Source organism: Euprymna scolopes, chromosome 46 (genome assembly GCF_053919585.1).
Source record: "Euprymna scolopes isolate OS-2025 chromosome 46, ASM5391958v1, whole genome shotgun sequence".
Lineage (NCBI taxonomy): Eukaryota > Metazoa > Mollusca > Cephalopoda > Sepiida > Sepiolidae > Euprymna > Euprymna scolopes.
The window spans coordinates 166202909-166212114 of record NC_136527.1 but is presented as its reverse complement, the minus strand read 5'-3'; the positions used below and the strand labels follow the sequence as shown (position 1 = coordinate 166212114).

The 9206-nt window shown below is 33.6% G+C and overlaps 1 non-coding gene across 1 annotated transcript; it reads left to right on the top strand.

Moving 5' to 3' along the window:
• The first annotated feature begins 8320 nt into the window (after positions 1–8320).
• On the top strand, positions 8321–8483 carry LOC145271623 (U1 spliceosomal RNA). The gene has a single exon (XR_013866027.1). It is a non-coding gene; the product is annotated as a U1 spliceosomal RNA (small nuclear RNA).
• Positions 8484–9206: the final 723 nt, after the last annotated feature.

Sequence of the window (9206 nt, the reverse complement as noted above, 5' to 3'; positions counted from 1 at the left end):
CTCTTTACATCATCAACATTTTAATCCACATTTGTCATCAATTGAAATGAATGGCTCTCGTCTTCAGGAGGCCTCAAGTTTTGACAAGCTTCTGGGCTTGACCATTACTCCTGATCTTAAATGGAACACGTATATCAAATCTGTTGCCAAGGCCGCTGGAAAAATGGTGGGATCTTTCTATCGATCCAGTAGATATCTCACTTCTGATGCTATTCTCTATCTATATAAGAGCCAGGTACGTCCAAGGATGGAATACTGTTGCCACATCTGGGCAGGAGCTGCTAGAAAGGACTTGTCCTGCCTTGATAGAGTTCAAAATAGACTTCGTAGCCTCGTAGGAGATGTCCTTTTCTCCTCCTTACAACCTCTATCTCACAGAAGAGATGTTGCGAGTTTGTCTCTGATGTATCGTTATTTTCATGGAAAGTGTTCAACTGAGCTTCAATCTATGGTCCCCCCTCGCCAAACTTTCACAAGAAACACTCGTCTAGCTGTAAACACTATCAATAATTTCCCCCACTCTTTATCTGTGCCTAAACCTAAACATAGATTCCATGAACAAAGCTTCTTTCTTAGAACTGCACGCCTGTGGAATTGTCTTCCGTTTTCCTGCTTTCCGGCTGACTACAATATGGTTGTGTTCAAGTCTAAGGTAAATAAGTTCTTGATGAGCCGTTCCATATAAGTTATTAAATTTACCAAATTTTCATTACTAATGATTACTATATTGACCAACTTCTACTGTACACTCTTTAACCCTTATCCTTGAGTGGCCTCTGGGCCTTGATAATGTGGTGATGCCTTTGTAAAAAAAAAAAAAAAAAAAACTTGTCAAGGTCGTTAACATGTTAACAACATAAATTCATAATCTTTTCAATGAGAACAAATCTGTGGGAACATGATGAGAATTAGCAGCGAACCGGATGCTCACGTCTCCAGCATAAGAGACAAAATGAAAAATCGTCTTTTGCACATGGCTCCACGCATCGTTTCCGTTTGGAAAAAGAAAAATAAGATAACCACAAAAGTATTATCAACAAATGGCTGAGCTTCGCGCCTAAAATAAAGGCCTAAAAATTACAGTCAGTGGGAGCCGATGTGCACCTATAAAACGAGGCATTTTTAGGGAATGAAAAAAGAAGGAGAAAAACACAGGAGGCGAAGACGCCGCGCTGCTAGTTGTTGATGAAAGTAGTCGCCGCTTTCAGCCCAGCTGCGTCAGTGAACGCACGGACATTCTTCCACCCGACCTAAAGAAATGAAGAAGAAAAAGGAAAGAAGAGGAGATTCGCCTAGCTGCGTCAGTGAACGCACGGGGAAATTCCCCCACCCGACCTAAAGAGATGAAGAAGAAGAAGAAGAAGAAGAAGACCAGTGAACTGAAGCCAACTCCACTCTCACGTTATGGGCCAAGACGCCTTCAATTCTAAACAATGTCTAATTAAAACAAACCAAAGAAAAAAAGGAGAAAAACACAGGAGGCGAAGACGCCGCGCTGCTAGTTGCTGATGAAAGTAGTCGCCGCTTTCAAGTTAAAAGCCTAGACACATATCACCGAAGTAGCACGACCGGCCACCCACTTACCACCCCCGTTGTCCGAAAAGATAAGTACGCTTACGAAATTCATTCTTTGTTTAATTATACAAGCCTACAAAAGTTCATTCCTTATTCAATGCATACACACCTACAAACATCCTACGAACACTTTACCTCTTCTAATTAAAACTGTCATTAATAAATAAAACCGGTTCTCAACCTTTTCAATATGCGTCAGTCTTTTTATAAACCCACGGGCCATAAATCCAAACGAATAAAAACTTGTAGAATTAAAACCAAATCACAAATCCAAAAAAAACAACCAATCAAATCAGACAACGTTGTATTTGTATATGAAAGTATATTTTTATTGAATCAAATCAGACAGTTTTTTCTGTGTTTAATAATATCGAAGTATATTTTTATTGAATCAAATCAGACAGTTTTGTCTGTGTTTAATAATATCGAAGTAGGGTGAAACAAAAAGAAATAAAAAATTACCATCTGAAGAGTTGTCTTTCCTTATTTGAGCGGTATTTAAAAATGCCAATAAATTCTATTACTTTTTTTATATGTTAATCTCATGAAATAGTTTTTGATTAATATAAATTAAAGTTATTTAAGGCAATCTTTACTGTAAGGCTGCATAATTGTTCCGACAGATAGAAAGGCAGCATCTAAACAAGTGTAGTCGAGTCTAGCGCACGTCGTCGTCATCGTGGTCGTCGTCAGAGAGGGACACTTCCTTGCTTTGGTTGGACAGTTATTTTAGGCGACCCACGCTGATAATTAATGTGAATGATATAAAATGTGTTTTTAAAAGTAATATTTGTGACGACAGAAGGAAAACAGGTATATAAACAGCGTGCACACATATTAATATAATTTATTATTTTTAATGTAATAACGAAAAAAGAAGAAACATATTAATATCATTTATTATTTTTTAATGTAATATGAAAAAAGACATATTAATATCATTTATTATTTTTAATGTAAAAAATCAACTTCATGAAGCATTTCTGTTACAACTGTTTACGGGTAAACTTACATCAAATAACCACTCCAACGTCCCATGTTAAGAACGACATTCGGAATAGACACCCCTAACCTTCCCATGTTAAGAACGGCTTTCAAATTAAACGCCCACAACCTTTTCAGCATACCCGAAAACTTATAAAGTTGACATGTACAATGTGAACAATGAGTTGGACGTAATGTAAAAATGATTAGAATTTAAAACGAAACGAAATTTTAATTCTCTTTTTCATTTTACAAGAACCATAAACCTGCACATTCACCGCAAGTTTTACTATCGTTTATTATTTTTAATGTTAGAAAAAAATAAACACCGACTGCTTGGAGCATTTCTGTTGATCTCATGAAATAGTTTTTAATTAATATAAATTTTAAGTTTTAAGGCAATCTCCTATAATATATCGATAATATAGCATAGTTCTTTTTTTTTTTAGGCAAACCACGCTGATAATTAATGTAAATGGGCGCGTTTTTTATACAAGGTCATTGTGCAGAGGGAGACAACTCCATATTACTAAGAGATTCGTTCATTTTTTTATCTCATAATTTAGGACGTCACTACTAACGATATTTTTTTTATTAAATCAAAACATCACCAAAAAAAGGGCTGAGACGAATTATTTTTAATGTAACAAATTTGATAACCTTAATAATAAAAAACGTAGTTTTTATGCGACTATTAAGAGAATCATTTCTGTTTTCATCTCATGATTTATGACGCTAATACGAACGAGATTTTCCTTAGATGAAAACATTTGAAAAAAAAAAGTTGCCTCAACTTTTTTTTATTTTTAAAAAAAAAATTCAATTACATTTTTATTAAAACGTAAGGTTCTATAAGAAAAGAAAATAGTCTTTAAGCGTAAAACTCAAAGAATGTAAACATTTCAAAAGAAATGGATTTTTTCCGACTAATTAATTAATAGATGTTATGGGAAGATTTGTTACAAAAAAAAAGTCGCCACAGCTTTAAAAAAAAAGTTGTTTGTTAAAATCACAATTTCCTCTTCAGCTATCGTTGCATTTTCCTTTATTTTCGCAACAAATCTTACCAGACATTAATTTAAAAAAAAGTAGTAAAATATGTTTTGTAATGTATATTTTTTTAATAGAACCTCACAATAATAGGTTTTGCATTACTGTACACATAGATTCGAAAAAGTCGAAAAAAAAACAAACAAATATATAACAAATAAATGTTATCAAAAACAAGATAAGATACTTTTCTACCTAACTGGATATGTATTTGGTGTTTTTATTTAATGTAACATGTTTATTTAGCTCGAAACACATACAGTGTTTACTGATGTATTGGAAAGTTTAATATGGCGCCTGACTCTCTTGTTAACACGGTAGGTTTGGGAAAAGGAGTCCAAAATAAAAATAAAATACTATGCAAAATACTGTTGGAAATTCACTCAATATATGTTACCGTGAAATAAGCTGACATATATTCGGTGGGTTTTTAACAGTATTTTGTCTAGTTTTTTTTTTTTTAATTTTTAAGTCCTTTCCCCAAACTTACCGCATCAAAGATTAAAAAAAAGAAATCGATGCAGCTTTTGTTTTAATAAAAAGTATCGTTATCCTATGGTTGCGATAATATAGGAATAATCAAGAAACAATGTTCCGTGAATGAAATAAAGGGATAAATATGTAATGTACATTTAAATAAAAGAAGGAAAGTTTATTAACGTATTTACAGGAAGACAATGTGTAGTGTTTATCGTGTTCAGTCCAGGTATATCCGGTGACCAATGTTTGCAATTAAAGGGACGTAACTCCCAGAAAAGTTACCTTCCCCTGAAACAATATATAAGGTAAATAAAAGAGCGTTTGAGCAAGTCACACGTCGAGCAGTAGATTGTAAAGTATTGATTTGTGTCCTTTTCTATTCTCTACCATATTCACACCCGGGACGGGAGCCGGTGCATCATTTTACAACATTAAACTACTTCTCTTTCAAAGACGGTGTTAATGCATGGGAGGAGGGCACAACCCATGGCAAATAAAGCCTCTCTTGAATTAGCTACAAGCATGATAACGCAAAACATGGCTGGAATGAACAAACAAATTAGAAACAGGTACTGCACTGCACTTTAATTATTCTTCGTTTAATGCTGATTTTATGTAAAACAAGCAGACTAATAAGCAGGTTGAAGTCTGGAATAATGAGTGAAAAAGGTCATCGTAAGTTTAACCGAATCAAGTTTGATAACAATAAGTTGCAAATCACATTACGTAATCATGACGTCATAGTTTAATTTCTTGGACCAAATCTATTTTTGTCATTTGACTGACTTCACTGTTTGTGCAATTCCTTCCTCTTATTGGATTTGTTTATGTGAAATATTTAGTTTTACAATTTTTAATATCAACATTATTTGGATTATTATTCGGACTAGGCTGTTCTCATTTGGGACGTGAGGAGTAATTCGACTAATCCAAATAATAATAATTTATCTAAAAAAAATAAACCTGATTTTAAAAGCTTCATATATAGTTTTACTTAATTTAATACGAAATATAAATTTACAATAGAAATACCTCAAAAGGTTTAAGCATGACAAATGTAATCTAAACTTTATAGGAAAACAATTCGGACATTTTTACACAAGGAACAAAATAATGCTTTCACCGTATTACGATGACCTTAAGTTCTTTGTTCTTTAGCAGTTGATTTTTTCTTTAAATAATTTCACGTTTACATCGTGTTTTTCAACTTTTAATTTTGATTCTTTTATATTTTCATATATTTTATTTCCTTATGAATTGAACACACAAAACAAAAGTTGTATCAATTTACTGAAGAAATCATAACAAACAAATTTTCTGTTTTGAACACAAAAGAAAAAAAAACGACACTTTTCTCGTATTTAATTTCCTGATTGAAAGGTAAGTTTATTTCTATATTAGTCGGAAAAAATCCATTTCTTTTGAAATGTTTACATTCTTTGAGTTTTACGCTTAAAGACTATTTTCTTTTCTTATAGAACCTTACGTTTTAATAAAAATGTAATTGAATTTTTTGTTTTTAAATAGAAAAAGTTGAGGCAACTTTTTTTTTTCAAATGTTTTCATCTAAGGAAAATCTCGTTTGTATTAGCGTCGTAAATCATGAGATGAAAACAGAAATGATTCTCTTAATAGTCGCATAAAAACTACGTTTTGTATTATTAAGGTTATCAAATTTGTTACATTAAAAATAATTCGTCTCAGCCCTGTTTTTTGTGATGTTTTGATTTAATAAAAAAATATCGTTAGTAGTGACGTCCTAAATTATGAGATAAAAAATGAACGAATATCTTAGTAATATGAAGTTGTCTCCCTCTGCACAATGACCTTGTATAAAAAAAGCGCCCATTTACATTAATTATCAGCGTGGTTTGCCTAAAAAAAAAGAACTATGCTATATTATCGACATATTATAGGAGATTGTCTTAAAACTTCAATTTATTTTAATTAAAAGCTATTTCATGAGATCAACAGAAATGCTCCAAGCAGTCGGTCTTTATTTTTTTCTAACATTAAAAATAATAAACGATAGTAAAACTTGCGATGAATGTGCAGGTTTATGGTTCTTGTAAAATGAAAAAGATAATTTAAATTTCGTTTCGTTTTAAATTCTAATCATTTTTACATTACGTCCAACTCATTGTTCACATTGTACATGTCAACTTTATAGGTTTTCGGGTATGCTGAAAAGGTTGTGGGCGTTTAATTTGAAAGCCGTTCTTAACATGGGAAGGTTAGGGGTGTCTATTCTGAATGTCGTTCTTAACATGGGACGTTGGAGTGGTTATTTGTTGTAAGTTTACCCGAAAACAGTAGTAACAGAAATGCTTCATGAAGTTGATTTTTTACATTAAAAATAATAAATGATATTAATATGTGTCTTTTTTTTTCGTTATTACATTAAAAATAAAAAAAATTATATTAATATGTGTGCACGCTGTTTATATACCTGTTTTCCTTCTGTCGTCACAAATATTACTTTTAGAAGCATATTTTATATCATTCACATTAATTATCAGGGTGGGTCGCCTAAAATAACTGTCCAACCAAAGCAAGGAAGTGTCCCTCCCTGACGACGACTACGATCACGACGACGTGCGCTAGATTCGACTACACTTGTTTAGATGTTGCCTTTTTTATCTGTCGGAACAATTATGAAGCCTTACAGTAAAGATTACCTTCAATAACTTTAATTTATATTAATCAAAAACTATTTCATGAGATTAACATAAAAAAAGTAATAGAATTTATTGGCATTTTTAAATACCGCTCAAATAAGGAAAGACAACTCTTCAGATGGTAATTTTCTATTTCTTTTTGTTTCACCCTACTTCGATATAATTAAACACAGACAAAACTGTTTGATTTGATTCAATAAAAATATACTTCGATATAATTAAACACAGACAAAACTGTCTGATTTGATTCAATAAAAATATACTTTCATATACAAATACAACGTTGTCTGATTTGATTGGTTGTTTTTTGGATTTGTGATTTGGTTTTAATTCTACAAGTTTTTATTCGTTTGGATTTATGGCCCGTGGGTTTATAAAAAGACTGACGCATATTGAAAAGGTTGAGGACCGGTTTTATTTATTAATGACAGTTTTAATTAGAAGAGGTAAAGTGTTCGTAGGATGTTTGTAGGTGTGTATTCATTGATAATGAATGAACTTTTGTAGGCTTGTATAATTAAACAAAGAATGAATTTCGTAAGCGTACTTATCTTTTCGGACGACGGGGGTGGTAAGTGGGTGGCTGGTCGTGCTACTTCGGTGATATGTGTCTAGGCTTTTAACTTGAAAGCGGCGACTACTTTCATCAACAACTAGCAGCGCGGCGTCTTCGCCTCCTATGTTTTTCTCCTTTTTTTTCTTTGGTTTGTTTTAATTAGACATTGTTTAGAATTGAAGGCGTCTTGGCCCATAACGTGAGAGTGGAGTTGGCTTCAGTTCACTGGTGCCTTATTTCTTCTTCTTCTTCTTCTTCTTCTTCTTCTCTTTAGGTCGGGTGGGAGAATCTCTATGTGCGTTCACTGACGCAGCTGGGCGAATCTCCTCTTCTTTCCTTTTTCTTCTTCATTTCTTTAGGTCGGGTGGAAGAATGTCCGTGCGTTCACTGACGCAGCTGGGCTGAAAGCGGCAACTACTTTCATCAACAACTAGCAGCGCGGCGTCTTCGCCTCCTGTGTTTTTCTCCTTCTTTTTTCGTTCCCTAAAAATGCCTCGTTTTATAGGGGCACATCGGCTCCCACTGACTGTAATTTTTAGGCCTTTATTTTGGGCGCGGAGCTCTGCCATTTGTTGATAATACTTTTGTGGTTATCTTATTTTTCTTTTTGCAAATGGAAACGTTGTGTGGAGCCATGTGCAAAAGACGATTTTTCATTTTGTCTCTTATGCTGGAGACGTTAGCATCCGGTTCGCTGCTAATTCTCATCATGTTCCCACAGATTTGTTCTCATTGAAAAGATTATGAATTTATGTTGTTAACATGTTAACGACCTTGACAAGTTTCTTTAAGAATTAAGGTATTTTGTGAAAGTGTTTGTAAGTTTAAAGGATAGTAATATTTTTGTAATGAATTTTGTTATTGGTGAATAAAATGTTGTGATATACTGATATTAGTGAGAATTATATAGAGCATATTAATTATTTTGTAGATTACTGTCAGTGGTGAGTATGGATGTATGATATGAAAACACTAGTGGACAGCCTTAAAAAATCTTACACTTACCTTACGTAGGGGTAACGGTGATCATTTAGGTCGTTCCCCCAAAGTGAGGCCCTTCCTTTGCACTGAGGTTAGGTTGACCTTTGCGATCGTCTCAAATGTGGACGACTCGGACGTGCTATTTCTAAGTGTGGGGTCTGCGTATGCGCTCAACCCGATAATATAATCAAAATTAGAACTCCTACCCTACGTCTCATTTGGAGCAGAAAACCACTTTAATTCTCAGCTACCTTCCGTCCGTATCTCTTCATCTCTCACAAACGAGTGTAAGGACGTCCTTGTTTCTGTCTTCCCAATCGCCCGTTTCTATACACGCCACAAAAAGGGCAATTCTCTCGACCAGTTTATCATCCACTTCAATCGCAACGTTTATCATCCACTTCAATCGCAACGTTTATCATCCACTTCAATCGCAACGTTTATCATCCACTTCAATTGCAACGTTTATCATCCACTTCAATTGCAACGTTTATCATCCACTTCAATTTCAATCTAATCTGCATGTACACACCACCAACGTTTGCTCTTAACATATAAATTTCTTAAGCGTAAGAAATCCATCGAGTTGTCGCCTTCAACAACTGAAAGTGTCTTTCGATAATGATTGATGAATGAAAACCTCTGGAAAACTACCGCAGAATTAGTGTGTCAATTGGTTGAACCCTATCCCATCACCTCGAAAATTGGGCATCCAAACAAAGTTGAATGATGTGCACAGGTATTTTTCTTTACCAAAATTATGAAAATGATTAAATACCTTTTATTGGTACTTGTACAGTTTAATCAACACATTAAAAAAAATGAAAATATCGAAAAAAGGTTACATTGTACGTATCCGTTATGGACTGAAGTTCTCTGAAAAAAAAAATTCAGAGAAGTTT